At 38.6% G+C, this 17,119-nt stretch overlaps 1 protein-coding gene across 4 annotated transcripts in view; it reads left to right on the top strand.

The window, feature by feature from the left end:
• FGF12 (fibroblast growth factor 12) overlaps window positions 1-17,119 on the top strand; it is a 524,631-nt gene that overhangs the window by 311,552 nt on the left and 195,960 nt on the right. The gene's annotated exons all lie outside the window — the stretch shown is intronic.

The raw sequence follows: 17,119 nt of genomic DNA on the forward strand, positions 1-17,119 counted from the left end.
TCCCTCGCCATCCCATCTAGGGCTCGGCAGGCACCAGCTAGGAGAAGCAGCTCCGGAGGCCTGGGCCGGATGCTGCCTTCCCTCACCTTCCAGCCCGTTTCCCTTCCGAAACCTCCACCAGACGCTGGCCCTCCTTGACCAGCCCCTCCTGGCTCTGTCCAACGTCCCGGCAGCTCATCTCGGGATCTTCCATGGCTCACACTCCCCAGCTTTGTTCTATGTGTCCTTCCCCCTCCCGTAATCATCTTTCCTCGGGCTTTGCTTTTTCCTGGGAGCTCGTCTGGAGCCTCCCTTCCCCCCTTTTGTATTCCGGGGTCTGAAATCCGTACGGAGGTGAGGATGGAAGGCCAACGGTCTCCGTGTGTTCCCTACTCTGGGCCTGCTGGGGAAGTGAGGCTTTAGCCTCCCTTATTCTCTGCTGTCTCCAGTTTCTCGGTTTCCCTTTTTAAAAACTTAAATAGTGTTAAATTCTGTGATGGAGAATAGGGGAGGGGAGGGGATATGATGCTCCAGCAAGAGCTGGAATCAGTAGCCCCCCAGTGTTTACTTTAGGCGAAGATGTGCATCCTTTTCAAGGCGAGCTAGAGTTCGGGTTTGAGAGAATAAAAACAAACAAAATTCCCGCTCTCCCCCACCCATCTGGTTGCTTGAGTGTGATTGAATGAGTAGAAACATTCATTTCTTCTGCCTGAACTTCTAAGAAAAGGCCAAAGAAAAGTGGGGGGAACAAAAAACAAACAAGTAGGACAGGACCGAAAAAGGTTAACTGCTTGGTTTAACTATATGCATTTCTGCTTATCTTTTGCATTTTCTGTGGGCTGAAGTAAAAAAAAAAACAAAACAAAACACTTGGATGAGACAAATATTGTAAGGGAGAAATCACTTTTTAGGAAATCTAAAGAAGTTAGCTTGTTTTAAGCTTTTAAACTGAGGGATTTTAAAGTATTCAATTAGTGCTCAAATTAAAACAAGAGGAAGATGCATTTCTTATTTATCATGGCATCTAACATTAAATTTAAATAGAGCAATCATTTGATTTTTTTTTTTTGTGTGTGTGTGTGTTAGTAGGAAAACAGCCTCACTAGATTTTATAGTTGAAAGAGAACTTAGTGATCACCTGAAATGACCCCTTGTTATTCTGGAAGAGGAAATTAAGTTTCAGGGAAAGGAAGTTACTTGCTATTGCCAATATAGGTAATAAAAAGGCAATCACAATCAGATACCAAATCCTGAGAGTCAAAATACAGTGTCCTTGATCCTGGGTCTGGAAATTTCATAATGTAAATCACTCAATCAAAATAATCCCAGGGTCTCAATGGTTTCCCTAAATCCTGAAGCTAATTCTCCACAGGTGCTGTGTTCCATAGATTTTTTTTTTTCCATTGTGTGGTTGGTGAGACGTTGAGTAATTCTATGCCATAGTTAAGGAATTGAGACAAACATAAACCACTCCTCTGTCTGACTGGGCTGCCACCGCATTTGGGTTTTTTCCTTCTAGTGTTCATGGAAAAAATGTCAAGGCTCTGAAATTCCCTTGGCTATATTTCTAACCTGTAGCTACAGCAATTAAATTATATGAATAAAGAAATCACACTTCTTTCGCTATACTCCCCCTTTCACTAAATAGAAATATCGCAGTAAATAGCACTGAACCTGGGAAAATGCTATCCTCTCATTGGCTGCTTCTCCTACTTCCATATACATCTTCCAAAGATGAATTTCAGGCCACCTTGGAATTTATCCTGTTAGTGTTTTCATCTGACCATAGTCTTCCTCTCCTCTCATTTGACTCCACGAACATCTAATGATTCTCAGAGAGATTCTTGATGGTTACTTTTCTAGTTGAAGTTTCCCAGGAAGAGTAAGATATCCCAAAGATGTGAAAACTGGTTAAGACATTCGGAGGACTAGTGCAGCATGTATTTCATTTATAAACCCAGAGATTTAATCTGTTCGTAAACTGGCAAATTTTCTGATTTTTGCGATGGGGTGCTATTCTTAAGACTTACAAGGCAAACTAATGAATCTGTTGGTTTGCTGTCAGCAACCATGATTCACGTTGCTTGGGTAGAACCTATTTATAGTGAGCCCAAATCTCCAGACTGGCAGCATGGATCACAGCACCAGACAGGGATTTTTAATGATTTTGGGGTGGGGGTGGAAAGGGAGTGAGGGGAGAGAAAACTTACAAAAATCAAAAGAATATTAAAGTCAAAATGATTCCATGAAAGAATCTTCCCTTCCCCTGCTGGAAGTTAGGCAAAAGGTCCCTTTCTGTTCTGCCTCACACCGAACTTGTCATTCATAAAACCATCTCTGGGTAAAATACACAAACTGAGTAACAAATGGCAGAGCATTAAGGAAAGTGAAGATCTTTTGGGTTTAGGTCCTTTGACTCCTAGACAGAAAGGTTGTTATTTGAATTCTGAATCAAGTATACGTGAAGCAAGAGAGGCTGAAATCACCTAGTAGTTAAGAGACTACAGGGGAACTTATCTACTGCATAGGGAAATTTCACCTCTTCTTGCTTGATACCTTGGCCCTTTTGCTTGATCTATCTGTGGATAAAACACCAACATACAATTGTTAATGAATCTTGGTAATTATGTGATTCTCTCTGAGCAAAGGTAAAGTGTGGAACTTTAAAAGAAGATCAGGAGAATGTTGATGGCTGTGACATTATATTCAAAGTGGCTGTGTTTTTTTTTTTTTTTTTTTTGATAATATATAATAGTAATATTGTTTTCAGATCAGTGTTGGTTGATTTGCAGGGATAAGAAAGGGCACTGAAGAGGATCAGTCAATTGGGCTTTGGGAAGTCTCATTTTCAAGTCATGTACCCTTCCAAGTACCCGGTTAGATTGTGAGACAATGAACTGCAAGATAGGGTGCTTGAGAGTAGCTGCCTGGATGCTGTTTTGAGCTTTGTATGTTTGAGGGGAAGGGTTGGGAAACAAAAGCTGAGACATCCCCAACTCACTTCCTGAGCCACAAATATTTTTTGGGGAAACACTTGTATTTGACATTTCATCATCTCATGAAGCCTTGAATCTCAGGAGTCTATGTTTGAATATAAAACAGCTGTTTTAGAAATGTCATTGAGGACATTCAATTTAAAGTGAGCCCAGATCTCCAGGAAATTAGTAGAGTACACTTTGGCTACTATAATGAAGACCTTCCTCATTGGTACATTGATATTGTCCTGTGGACACAAGGACTAAATTTCCCCCTCTACAACTTCTATGTTGTTAGTGGGTAAGCAAAAAAATAAATAAAAGCTAGTGGAGAAATGAGCACCTGAATAAGCATCCCAATGTCTAAAACTGGCTAGTATCTAGAAAGCTACTAAATGGCATGTCTATCCTACTTGTTTAATAGGGGAGATTTTTCTAGGAAAATAATATCATTCCAAGTTAAGTGATAGAATGTGTGTGTGTGTGTGTGTGTGTGTGTGTGTGTGTGTCTGTTAAGTAATACCTATATTTTCCCATTAACTGAGCATTTGGGCATATTTGGTCAAGATTCATTTGGAAGATATTATATAGTAGACTAGATAATTTTTGAAATCTCTTCAGAATTGGAAATTTGGGGATTCAATGTGATGAGATATTTACCCAAAAACCCACAATCAATTCCATCATTTTTTTAAATCATCATTAGGTGTTTCTTTCCTTATAGATTTAGAGAGACAATCAATGTTTTATTTGAATTCCTCCCTCTTTCATGATATAAGATGTAAGATGTATATCTAAATGATAGATCGCCCTCAACTCTTCGAACACCCCAAAAGCTGTGATTTATGATCCACACTTTAAATATGTCAAGGAAGTGAACCTAAATTAAAACCCATTTGGTGAAGTTTCAATGCTCTCATTTCTTTAAGCATTTACTCTTTTCACTCAAATCTTGTTTATCTGAAAAGAATTCTGTGCCCTTCATGCTTTCCTAGGTAAGTCTGCTTTGGTTGATAACCTTTCTGTGGCATATTTTGCTATCAAACACTCTTTGACATAGAGGATTGAAAACATCATAAAAGAAGAGTTGAAAAAGCAAAACACTAGTAATGGAACTGAATGCTCATCATCTGATCTGTGAAATGTTTTCTAAATGACTTGAATTCTTAGTCAAGATAGAGCTTGCAAATGGGTTTTCCTTTCTAGGGAGGTACATCGAGGCATTTGAACCTAAATTTTCTCCTCTTAGGAATCTGACTCATGATTTGAAGCCACAAAATTAGAAAAATTAAATGTTTTTGTTTGACATTCATCATTGAGAATTCTTTCTCCTCAGAACCCCAGCAGAGGGATAAACTGGCACTTTGCATGGATTTTATCATCCCTTTTCTACAACAGTGTATTCAATTCTACAAATTATGTTTCTATTATAAGTTCATGTTGTCTTTGTAGCCAACTCCCATGATCCCTCGATTCTTTTTATCCTTAAAAATCCCATCAAATAATACAGAATTAAAACTTTGAAGTTTTAATGAAGTTGATCTTCTTGAAGAAAATTAGAAGACCAATTTGCCAGAATGCTGACAGCCTTTGAGTTTGGGGAAAGGGCAAGGGGAATTTGAGGAGAAGAACTTCAGGAACATCCTTTTCATCTAGTGATATGTCCTCATTGTATTCCTTCATAACCATCAAATCTCCATGGATGTAGGATGTTTCTGGATAGTTGACTTTCCAAAGATGTTTCTCTGAAAATAATTGTAGTCAGTTCCACTTTATTTGCTTGTAGTTCCATTGAATTTGTGGGCACTGTGAAATTTGTTGAGCGGCATTGCAGACAGGGTGTCTGCCAGTCATCCTGGTGAAATGTTCACTTCCCCCCCCCAGCACTGCATAGCTGTTAGTGTAGCGTTATGCAATTTAAAAAGGCAGAAGCACCTCAAAAGGGACAGGTTGTGGCTTGGGCACCCTCCTTGTCATATTCCCATGGCGGACCCTGGAATCCAGCCAGGGGTGGCATCTCATCCTCTCTGACTCTGCTCATCACCCTTATGACTTTTCAGATGGAAAGAAACATCCCCATCTCCTTTGCTACCACTCCCCCAGCTGCTGTTTTCCTTTGTTGTTATAGAAGCTCCTTGAAGGCAGTAACTATTTTCTCTCTGTCTGGGTAACCCTAGTGCCGAGCACAGTATCTGGCACATAGCAAGTACTTACTAAATTATTTTTCTTCATTCATTCCTGCATGCAGGTGACACATTGGGGTTTCTGACAGACAATGGCTTTGCTGAGCCATATAAGGATCATGTGAAGACAGCCCACTTGTTTATTCCAAAGAAGGGAAGAGTTAGGGATCACGGGATCCTTTCCTCCAAGTGGTCCAAGGGTGTCATGTCAATCAGATGGCTTTTGGTTGATTCTTGGTATTGTGTGCATTGTGGGTTTCTGTACATGTGCAAGTAGGTGTGTTGTGTGTATGAAGTAGATTTAGAAGATTGGTCTTGGCAGTGGGAGAAACATTGTAAATCTCTCCAAATGAAGTGGGGTGGCTAATTAGTGAGTGAGTTCTTTGTCTCTACATGTATTCAGACGTGCATTTGGTTGCAGGAGGCGACCTGATGTCACCAATTTCAGATTCTGTGTTTCATTTACAAAAAGTTGGTTTTAGATTGAAAAAACCTTGGACTGTCCTCTGGTATATAGGTGACTTTGGGTTCTGAATAACTCTCCTCTAAGAGGATCAGGCAGCTGGGGAAAGAATCCTGGGAGATAGTAAGCCTGGTCACAGCAACCCTGCTTCTGTGTGCATTGATCCCAGTGCTCTAAGTGGGGAGATGAGCACCTAGAGAAGACTGAGATCACGAAATCAGCCAAATAGGCAGTCCCTGGAGGTCTGTGTTGTTATGTGTGTGCTCCAGCTCAGTGTTCCAATAGGCATCTCCCTCCCTGGATGCATAGTACCCCAGAGGCTTTGAGGGGAGGGATTTACCCGTGGAAGGGAAGGGACGCTTGGGAACCCAAGAGATGCCCTTTCTTCAGCTCCAGGTAAACAAGTGCTTTAGATGTTTTGAAAGAAGGAGAGAAGAGTGCCAAAGTCAGAATCCTTGAGAATGGCAGACTACTTTACTTCTTCTTTGATGGTGAGCCCTGTTGGTAAACAGCTAGAGACTCTGCAGAAGCCCTCTGCGGCCTTGAGTGAACAGATGCCTAGTTAGGGGCCTGATAGGCTGTGACTGTGGCAGGGCCTTCATATTTAAATTCTAGTTTTCCTATAAGAAGGGGAAAATATATTTTAAAAGTCCCTTGACCTTTAACTTCAAAATAAAGAACAGATTTCCATTGGAACTGGCTTTTTTTCTTAATGGGCTCTCCTATGCAGAGTTCATTTAAAGGTTGGAAAAGGGAATAAGGGGAAATGAAGTTGGGTTTTCCATATTAGGAAAGATGAGAATATTTTCTGGGCCACTGTTGCCTCAGTAAAGATTATGGCATTTGAGCCCTTTCCTCCCGACAAGACCCTTCCTGAATCTCGGTGGGCTGTGATCTGTTGCTGAAGGCCTAGAAGTCACTCACTGGAAAGCAGGGATGTTGGTATTTATTCCAGCTGTAAAATGCAACATTAACTCAGAAATCAGTTTAGATGTGACCTGGCTCTTGTTTGTGGTCAAACCTCTGCTTTGGGGAACTCTATCTTCCTTTAAAATGGTACCCTCTTCTACATGAATTTTGTTGATTCCAGGCATTAAGCCTGTACTTCAGCTCCTTCTCATTTTCCTACTTTGCAGTTATTTCTATTTATTCTCTTTACATTAATTTAATTAAAGAGGGATGTCTTACAGCCCCCCTCCAAATGAAAACTCCTTTCAGAAAAGAATCGTCATCCTAGTCCTTGTAATCCTGATGGCTGACACAGAACCTGAAGCATTGAAGTTGATCAGTCCCAAATTGAGTAAGCACCTACTAAGTGCCAGGCATTAGGCTAAATAGTGGGGATACAAAAAGAATCAAAAGATGGTTGCTGCTCTAGAGGAACTTCCAATCAAACAGAGACTCCATGAAAACAGCTGAAATAAATTTAATCTAAATTTAACCTTCCTACCTAAATTTAACATTCCAACATTGGTAGTGCGCCACTCTAAGATTCTCTGGAAGGCAGAGGAGAGAGAGAGTCCCTGGCCTAAGGAGGGACCCAGGTCAAGATCCCGGTCACAATGACTGTTGCCCAAAATTTATTCCCAATATAGTAAACACGGCACCGAGGAAACCCAACACTTCCTCTTCCAGTACGAACGGTCAAGTAATGACCAAGACTGCTTCAAAGGGGTTCATCGGTCCTGAGCAGGAACAGGGCTCAGGTTCTTCCCCATCTTTGTCTTGTTGTTTATGACATTCAAGCAACATATAAAGTAATCTTTTCTCCATGATTTCAGAGCCAGATCCAGCTTGTCTTTTCCATCCCCATCAGAGCCAAAGGTCAGGAGGAGTCTTATGGAAGTAGAATAGGCAAATCTGCTCTAGTCTTCGCATCATAGCAAGTCATTAAGAAAATTGCCTTTCTACCAGATAATTCTATCAATCCATCCTGGGTTTTTTTTCTGTTTTTCAGTGGGTGGCAATCAACACATTTTTGTTTCAAGTGTTCACTTCAATTTTTTTGAACTCCTACCTTCCCTTGCTTTATCCTTTTTAGCTGAATTCTGAATCTGTACTACTGCTACAAATCACTCTCCCCCTTCCTAGTTTCCCAGGCTATTATCCTAGCTCTGACCTCACTTTCTTTCCTATAAAACCCTGACCCTTACAATTATCCAATTCAATTTAAGCATTATCTTCAAGCCTTGATCTCTTTGCCCATTTGTCCTATTGCTGGCTCTCTCTTTGCAGATAGACTTGAATCACTCCCACTGTTTGCCTCCTCTGCGTTTTAATGATTGAGATGGAACAACAATGGAAAGCCATATGACCATGTTGATTGAGTGTACTCTAGATATTTTACACAACTTCAACTCCAATCACATACCAATACTTTTAATTATTCTAGATTTAAGATTATTGCTTGCTTAAAAAACAAAATAAAACATATCACCTTCATTTCACACTCTGCTCCACCCCCAAATGTCTTCTGTGTTCCAAGTGAGTAATCTCTTGCAACAAACAAAAATTAAGGAGGATGAACACATACACATACAGATGAGAGACAGAAGCATAAGAGAGACAAGAGACCGACACAGATAAACAGGGAACACTTTAGCAAAATTAGGCAACAACCACCTGAATAAGAAAGTATATTTGATGATCCCCACCCATAATTCTTCACTTCTACAAAGAAACGGTCTTACATCTGAGAACAAGTTCGGCCATTGAAATTAGATGGTGTTCAGTTTATTTTATTTTATACTTTCTATTTATGTTGCTGTAATCATTAAACACATATTATTTTCCTAGTTCTGCTTGCTTCACTGTGCATCAGTTCGTTTAAGTCTCCCCATATTTCTCTATTTTTTAAATAAAATTATGCTTGTTTTCTTGTGGCAAAACAACATTCTATGATATTCATGTAGAATGATTTTCCTATTGATGAACAACTGCTTTTTCCTAATCATTGCTCCCACCAAAAGTACAGTCGTGTATATTTTGGAGTATGTAGGATCTTTCTCACTATCTCATTCTTTTCCTTGGAATAAACAATGGGGATTTCAGAATAAAAAGGCATGGACAGTTAGTCATTTCTTAAACCTCCTTCCAAATCGCCTTCTTCTTTCTAACTCTACTAGGGCTGTATTGTACCGCCTATCTTTTTGCAGACCCTGTACCATAGATTGTTTCATCTTTTGTCATCCCTCTTTTGATGGATTACTAAGTGACTTGAGGGAAAAAGGTAGCATTTTCTTCTTCTTTTTTTTAATTACTAGCACTTAACATAGGGATCAGCTCATATTCAGTGCTTAATTAATGTTTTTCAACTGGGGAGTATTTGTTGGGGGCCACTGCACGTTGTTCCCTTTCTCTTAGCCATTGCTTTAGTCAAACTGACCTCCATATCATTCCTCTTCCTTGACAGTACATTATCTATCTTTTCACTTTCAAATGATTTATCCTCCATGAAGGAATACCTTTTCCCTACTCTTTGAACCCCTAGTTCTTTTAGCATTTAGCTGGAGGGCCACGTTCTACATGACAATCTTTCTAAAATTTCAGCTGCTGATATCCTTGTGTATGTGAATGTTGGCTTCCCTAACAGAATGCAGCATCCTTGAAGGAATGAACTGTTTCATTCTGACGTTTTCTGTATCCACCTTCTAGTAGACACTTAATAGATGCTTGTTGCTTGATTGGTGCTCGGACCAGGTATTAGTCTTGTGCAATCCAAGGCAGATCATGAACTGCTCTGGACTTCATGTGCATTGATTATACTGTGTTATGGAAGTGATTGTTTTATTACATAGATTAAAAATAAAATTAAAAAAATAAAATAATGGTGTTGGGACTTAATAATTGAAGAGATTCTCTCCTAAATACAAATATGTCACCCAAGGTCTATGGAGGTCATGCTGTTTTAATTAAAAACACAATTCAAAATTAAAAAAAAAATCAATCCATATATTTTTTTCTTTTTTTCCCCCTAGCTACTTTGATTAAAGATGAATAAAAATCATGCATTAAGTAGCTATGATGAGCTAGATAGTATATCAAGTTTAGAGGAAATAGATATAAAAGTGAGATAATTCCTTTGAGGAAATAAATATTAAAGTGAGATAATTTCTACACTCAAGGAACTTCTCTTCTTTTGCTATTATTATAATCATTTAGCATTTTCTTTTTCAAAATACATGCAGAGTTACTTTTCAACATTCACCCTTGAAAAATCCTTGTGTTCCATATTTTTCCCCTTTCTCCTTTTCTCTCCCCTAGACATCAAGTAATCCAGTATATGTTAAACAAGAGCAAATTTTCTAAATGTATTTCCACATTTATTATGCTGCACAAGAAAAATCAGATCAAAAAGAAAAAAAAGTGAGATAAAAAACAAGCAAGCAAACAACGATCAAAAGGAGGTGAAAATACTATATTGTGATCCACATTCGGTCTCCATAATCCTCTCTATGAGTGCAAATGGCATCACAAGAATATTGAAATTGTCTTGAAATATTGTTGAAAAGAGACAGATCCCTCAGAGTTGATCATCACATAATCTTGTTGCTGTGCATAGCATTCATCTAGTTCTATTCACTTCATATAGCCTGTAAGTATCTCAAGGCCTTCTTATAGAACAATTAGATTGCATAGCTCTCATATACCATAACTTATTCACCCCTTCTCCAACTGATGAGCAGCCACTCAGTTTCCAGTTTCTTGCCACTACAAAAAGGGCTACCACAAACATTTTTGCACATGTGGATCCTTCTCTCTTTTTTATGACCAGCCCAATAGAGACACTGCTAGATCAAAGGGTAGGCACAGTTTTATAGCACTTTGGGCATGGGAACTTTCATTCTAATAAAGGGACTTGACACATATGGGAAATGGTAGTCTGAAAAAAAAGAATTTTGGTCTGAGCAATCACAGGGATGACTAGTTTTCTCAATAATCAGCCTTAGCACTCCCAAGGGGAAAAAAATGATAATGTTAGTTGGATCACAATGCAAAAAGTAAGAGGTATAAGGGAGAGTAGGAAGCAGTAGCAGGCAGGTGGTGGACCTTCATGGCAGTAGGATAAATATCTAGATGACCAGATAGCAAAGAAAGATGAAATATGAAGTATGTTCTGGTCTGGGGTTAGTGACATCTGTGACTAAGTGCATTTATGCTCACTAATTAGTCAGGACAATTCAGCTTTAGGCAGGACTTTCAAAGCTGAATAGATGTGCTTTCCCCAAATGAAGGCTGTTGGAGATGGTACAGTGGTAGGCACAATAGCTAAGTATTAAGGGCAGGCTGCTGCATTTTTCATCAAATATAATCTTATCTGGGGCTGCTGGCTCCAGTGGATTATTTTTATTTCAACCAGAGCTCTCATTTGATCACTTTAGTTACTTCTCCACAAAAATAGCCCATTTTATGCAAATCATATCCTTAGTAAGTCACCTGGGCTGGCTAAGCAAGCTGCCCAAGATCACATTGCAATATGTGTTCAAGATGAGACTTTGTCCAACTGTACCAGGTTCATGGACACCTCTTCAGTCACAATACTTCATGGACTTTTTTCACAGGGACCTGATAGAAGCCCAGAAATCTCACCCACCAACCCAATTCATTCAGTATCCTGGGGGTTGTTACAATGGTCCCAAGCTGTGGTTAAAAAAAAAAAAAATACTTGAAATACTTATCTTGCATTCTTACCTCCCATTAATTTTAAAATCTATTTCAAACTGGCTTTTGCCTTTGTCAATTGTAACTGTTCTTTACAAGGTTATCATTGGTTTTTTTAGTTTCCAAATCCAATGGCCTTTCTCAGAAACCATTTTTTGTTACTTTAGTATTTGACCATTGACCCTCTCCCATTCTTGATTTCCCGTTTCTCACTTCCTTTTCTGGTTATCACTTCAGTCTCATTTGATCAATAATCATTCATATTTCCCCACTTTTGTTATCTGATATTAGTGCTATGTTACATTATGTTGGGGTTGGTCAGGAGGTAGTCCTTTACCCTTCCCTATTTTCTCTCTATGCTTACTTTCAGTGAGAAATGTGTCCTTTAAAACTCAGTTACATTGTTTGTCTCCCTCAGTCCTCCCCATTGCTAGTTCCTTCTCCCATCCTTAAAAACTCCTTTAAGAATGTCTTTGGATTTGCTTTTCTGTGTACCTGTAGTTTTCCTCCAAGTAGATAAAAGCTACTTGACGGTAGGGAATGTTGAGTTTCTGTCTTTTAATCCAGAGTAATAAATTTTCTAAAACAGTGTCAGGCAAAGAATAGGTAATTAATAAAAGAATGATTAACGAATGAACCTAATTGAAGCATGTTTACTTGATGAAAGGACTGAACATTATTGTGGACTTGCTGAAACCTAAATTTAAAAGGGATATTGGAAAGGGGTGAAAAATGGAAATGGGGGAATGCTGATAATTTTAAAACTTATTTTTGTGTTGTTTGAAAGAAGAGACCTGTTTATTTCTGATAGTGATATAATGATGGAAATTTTTTACCTTTGGATTTTCAACTTCAGAAGATGTTACTGGTCACAGTTGTTACCGGGCACTCCACAAGTAGCCTGGATTAAATAACACTGTCTGTTATTGAACATCAGGGACAAAAAGTCAGGTGGTTCCCCAAAAGAAGGATTCCAAAGCAAAAAAAAAAAGACACAACAACAACAACAACAACAATAACAACAACAACAGCAAACTCTTGACAGCCAAACCAAATTCTCTTTGATCAGGTACAGACAGGCTAGTTTCAAATGAGATGGGGAAGACTGCAGGATGATAGTCATCAACAAATCCGCCTCTCCCCAAAAAAACTCTTACCTGGGCTGCATTCATTATTTTTGCTAAAACAAGTAATCCATTTTAGGGAACAAGTGGGAAATGGCTGTGGGGAGACAGAAAACTGTGGTAGTGGTTCTCAATCTTTGAAATTGGTAAAATGACTGGTGCTTTCTCCATTGGTCTTTCATTATCACAACTCAAGGTCACTGGAGCTGATGATCCGTGGTGGGTCAGGGGAGGGGGTCAACTCCCTTTTCGTCTGCTCGGTCTGTGGCCCTTTCCACAGTCGGCTCTATTGGAGTTTTCTGCGGCTTTCCTCAGGAAGTGAGTTGGCATCTTGTACGTTCCCATGCCACCTCCCACATGCTGCAGCTCAAGTTTCCTGAGCAGCCTACCTCCTCCTTCTCCACCCTCTTTCTAAAAGGAACAATAAGGAGAAAATTACTTTAAAAAGGGACTTGGTCCCTGTGTTTCTCGAATGACTCCTTTGTGGTGTCCCGGCACCCATGGTGACGTGAAAGAGTTTTGGCTTGGTTGGTAATTCATTTTCAATCCAGCTTCTTTGATGGGGGACTCATTTTCTAGAATAAATGCCTGGCTACTGAAGAATCAAGTCATTTTGCCCTCCTGATTATCTTACATCCTCATGGCCAAATGCTCTTAATCGGTGCCAGGTATAAGAAAGAGTCATTGACTGTTATAGTTTCAAGGGACTTCAGAGACAATCAGATTCCCTTCTATAACATGTGAAGTCATTTTTTTTTTTTTTTGGTGATGTACATAAGGGATTACTCCCTGTTTTTTGAGGTAGCCCATTCAGTTTTTGGTTAGCTCACATATTTACAAAGCATTTTTGGTTTCAATTTACTTTACTTTTGCTTCCTTTTTTTTTTCTTTAAATTTTATCAAGTTTAAATTTGTTCCTTTTTGCTTTTGAAAATCTACTTATTCTGCCTTCTGGGTCAAAAAGAACAGCTCTAGATTCCTCTTCTACAGGAAAGCACTTCAACTTTGAAGACACCTACTGTGTCCCTAATTTTTTTTTTTCTCTTTTCCTGGCTAAATGATCCTACATTCAGCTCATCCTCTTTTTTCCAGGTCTCAAAGCCCTCTCCTCAATGTGGTTACCTATCCCTGGGTGGTTTCCAGATAATTCATATAGAAATGCCTAACTGAGCTACAATTTCCTTAGCATAGAGAAGGCTCTGTGTGAGAACTCCATATATGAATATAGATCTTAAATCAATTCAGTGGACACATCCTTAGGGAATTGACTGAACCACATGGAAGTTAGAGCCTTTTCCAGCATGTGAGTGGTGGTATGGTATAGGGCAGGATGCTCGCTCACTTTCTGGAAAAAAAAAAAAAAAAGGCTGGAAGAAACTCCAACAGAGGAGATTGTGGGAAGGTACACAGTGAAAGTCCCCCACCTTCCCTGATCCTCCAAGGATAATTATCTCCAGTAATCTTGAGTTATGATAATGAAATACCAATGGAGAAAAGTTAGTGAGTGTCAGGCATAGAATTTGAACTCAGAGCTTCCTGACTAGCCACTAGACCACGTTCATTATTGTTGTTCTTAAATTATGCGACATAGAACAGAATATGGTGTTTCAAATGTAGTCTAGTTAGGGTAGAGTGAAGTGGGATGTGGATTTCAAGTTCTGTACATTAAGACTTTTAATTAAGTTGAAGTTGGCATTAGTGTTCCTCCCCTGTTGTTTGACTTATGTGAATTTATGGTTTCCTAAAACACATGGATATTTTCCTTTTTTATTTTTTCCAGATGAACTTCTGTCTAGCTCACCTCCATCATTTTATACTTGTGAAATGGATGTTTTTAGAATGACTATTTTTTCTTTTTTTATTGTTTTATTTTTTCTCACTCTACATGTACATTAATTTTTAATATATATTTATGCATCATGTTAGGAGGGAACATAAGAAGAAAGGGGAAAAAATGAGAAAAAAAAGGTAAAAGAAATAAAGTGATCATAGCAAGATTTACATTCAGTTTCCATAGTTCTCTCTCTGTCTGCAGATGGCATGTCCCATCCAAAGTTTATTGGGATTGCCTTGTACCACTAAATGGCTGAGGATAACCAAATCTTTCATAGTGATCTTGCTGATACTATGTACAATATATTCCTCGTTGTGCTTGTTTCACACAGCATCAGTTCCTATAAATCTTTCCAGGGCTTTCTAAAATCAGTTTGTTCATCATTTTTATAGAACAATGATATTCCATTACTTTCATATACCATAACTTATTCAGCCATTCCCCAATTGATGGGCATCCATTCATTTTCCAGTTCTTTGCCGCCACAAATAGAGCTGCTATATTTTTGCACATGTGGGCCCTTTTCCCTCCTTTATGATTTCCTTGGGACACAGACCAAGCAATGACACTTCTGGGTCAAAGGGTATGCAGAGTTTGATAGGCCTTCAAGCATGGTTCCAAATTGCTCTCCAGAATGGATGGATGACATAAGATTTTATACTTATTTTCATTTCCTTTCCCCCTCTCCCCAACTGTCCAAATCAAAAGGTGGTTTATCCTTGATAGGAAATCTCTCAAGTACATATCCCCACTCTGGAAATGAAGCTGTTCATTAGATTTTTCCTTGGAATGCCTGGTACTCAATGAAAAAAAAAATATTGGTTTTGAGCTTCATGAAGCTGCTATAGATGTTAAAATGGGCCAGGTATTCCACAGGACTGCTGGGCCAGCTCCACTCTTTAGGCTTTGCATAGGGAAAATCAAGCCTTCTTCCCTGACCAAGAGAGTAGAAATCTGACTCAGACAAGTGTCCTGAGAGCAGGAGTTTTACAATCCAAGAATTTGACACCTTTTTGTTAAATTAAATCCTTCATTTAGGCAGACAAGGAAATTGATATTCAACGGGAGAAAATTCCAAAACCAAACATAGACTTTGTAGTTGATTTTTTGTTTTGTATATATATTTTTGTGTGTGCATGTGTGTGTGTGCATGTGTATTCAAACAACACTATTTACAAGTATTTATCATATTCTAAACATTGGGCTAAAGAAAGTAAAAACAATGAAAAATAAAACTCTTGCCCTCAAGGTACTTCTAATCCATCAACATCTTATTTGATTCCCAGAAAAAAGAAAAAAAAACACTTGGAGGAAGGCACTAGAGGTGTGATTCTTCCCAATTTTTACAGATAAAGAAACTTAGAGTCAGAGAAATGAGGAACCTTTCTCCCTGTCAGTCAGGAAGAGAAAATTGGATTTCAGATCTCTTCTAAAGTTGTCTCCCCTCCTTTCCACTGATTTTGGCATTCCATTGCTTTAGCCCTTTATTTGCCTTTCTAATAGAAGAAACACTTAGTTGTATGGGGAACAGATGTGATCAACTGCATTATGATCCCTGTGCATTTACACACAATCTACGACCTGTTCTGTGCTGGTCCCCATTCTAGGTGCCAGAGGGAAGAGAATGTACAAATTAGTGCAGCCAAACATGGCTCTTCTAGTCTCTACCTAACAAACGATAATTTCAGAAGACTGATTCAACTCCAGATGTTCTCTTGCCATTTCAGTTGTGCTGCTGTGCCCAATTAGTCAGTTTCTACCTAAAAGTGTCAACTTTTCTTTAAAAGGCATCAAGATTCCTCACTTTCCTTAAAAAAAAAAAATCACAACAATGAAGGTAGATTACAGATCTCCTTGCCTCTTTTATGGTTGGTTGAGGTCCTAGGCATTTGGCCCACCAACTATTTTGGGATGTACATTTGGCTGTCATTCACAGCCTTCCATAAACCCAAGCTATTTTCCTCCATCATCATCAACCAACAGTATTGAATGGCTACTTTGTATAGAGAGCATGCTATGCAAAATATTTCCAGCTGAATGTGCCAGTACATCCAGGAATAGAATGTCTTGGCCCTTATGGAAGGAGGTTCTCTGGAATATGATGTACTTGAACCCCTCAGCTTGAAATGAAACGTGAAAGGGACATTAATGCATATTATTAGGACACATTTCTATATTAAATATTAAAAAAAACCTAATTTGATCCAATAGAATGTAAGTTCGTTGAAAGGCTGTTTTGTTTCTTTTCTTCCTTCCTTCTTCCCTCTCTTCTCTTCTTTATTTTTCTTTTCCTCTTTCACCTTTTCCTTCTCCTCTTCTTTCTCCTCCTTCTTCTTTTCCTTTTTCTTCTTCTTCTCTTTCTTATTCTTGTTCTTTTCTTTCTCCTTCTTTCTTCTTCTTCTTTCTCTGTCTCTCCTACCTCTTTCTCTCCCTCCCCCCCCTCTCTCTGTCTCTCTTTCTCCTCTCAATCTTAACCCTAATTTTCAACACACTGAAAACCCAGAAATCCCTTTTTCTCTGGTGGCTTATTTAAAGCAGCACATTGCTAAATGTGTTTCATTCATTCTATCATACCAGGTATGCTAAACTCATGACAAGAGTAAAATAAAGATAAAGGTTTTAGTGACTGCCTCAGTAATCTATGAAACATTGTAATACATAATATAAATAGTATATCCCCTTGACCATTCTTCTTCCACCCCATATAATTCTGTTTGTAATTATCATATTAAGAATGTGGTCCTTGTATGTGCTGTAGGGTTAGAGACGGTCATATAAAAGGGATCCAATTTTGAATATTTCTCATACATTTTGATACAAATAGAGAACTGTCATTATTATTCAAAATCTTGTCAATAGTGAGTTTTATTTGCTTTTCTTTAATAACATTTTTCTCAATT

Source organism: Antechinus flavipes, chromosome 3 (genome assembly GCF_016432865.1).
Source record: "Antechinus flavipes isolate AdamAnt ecotype Samford, QLD, Australia chromosome 3, AdamAnt_v2, whole genome shotgun sequence".
Classification (NCBI taxonomy): domain Eukaryota; kingdom Metazoa; phylum Chordata; class Mammalia; order Dasyuromorphia; family Dasyuridae; genus Antechinus; species Antechinus flavipes.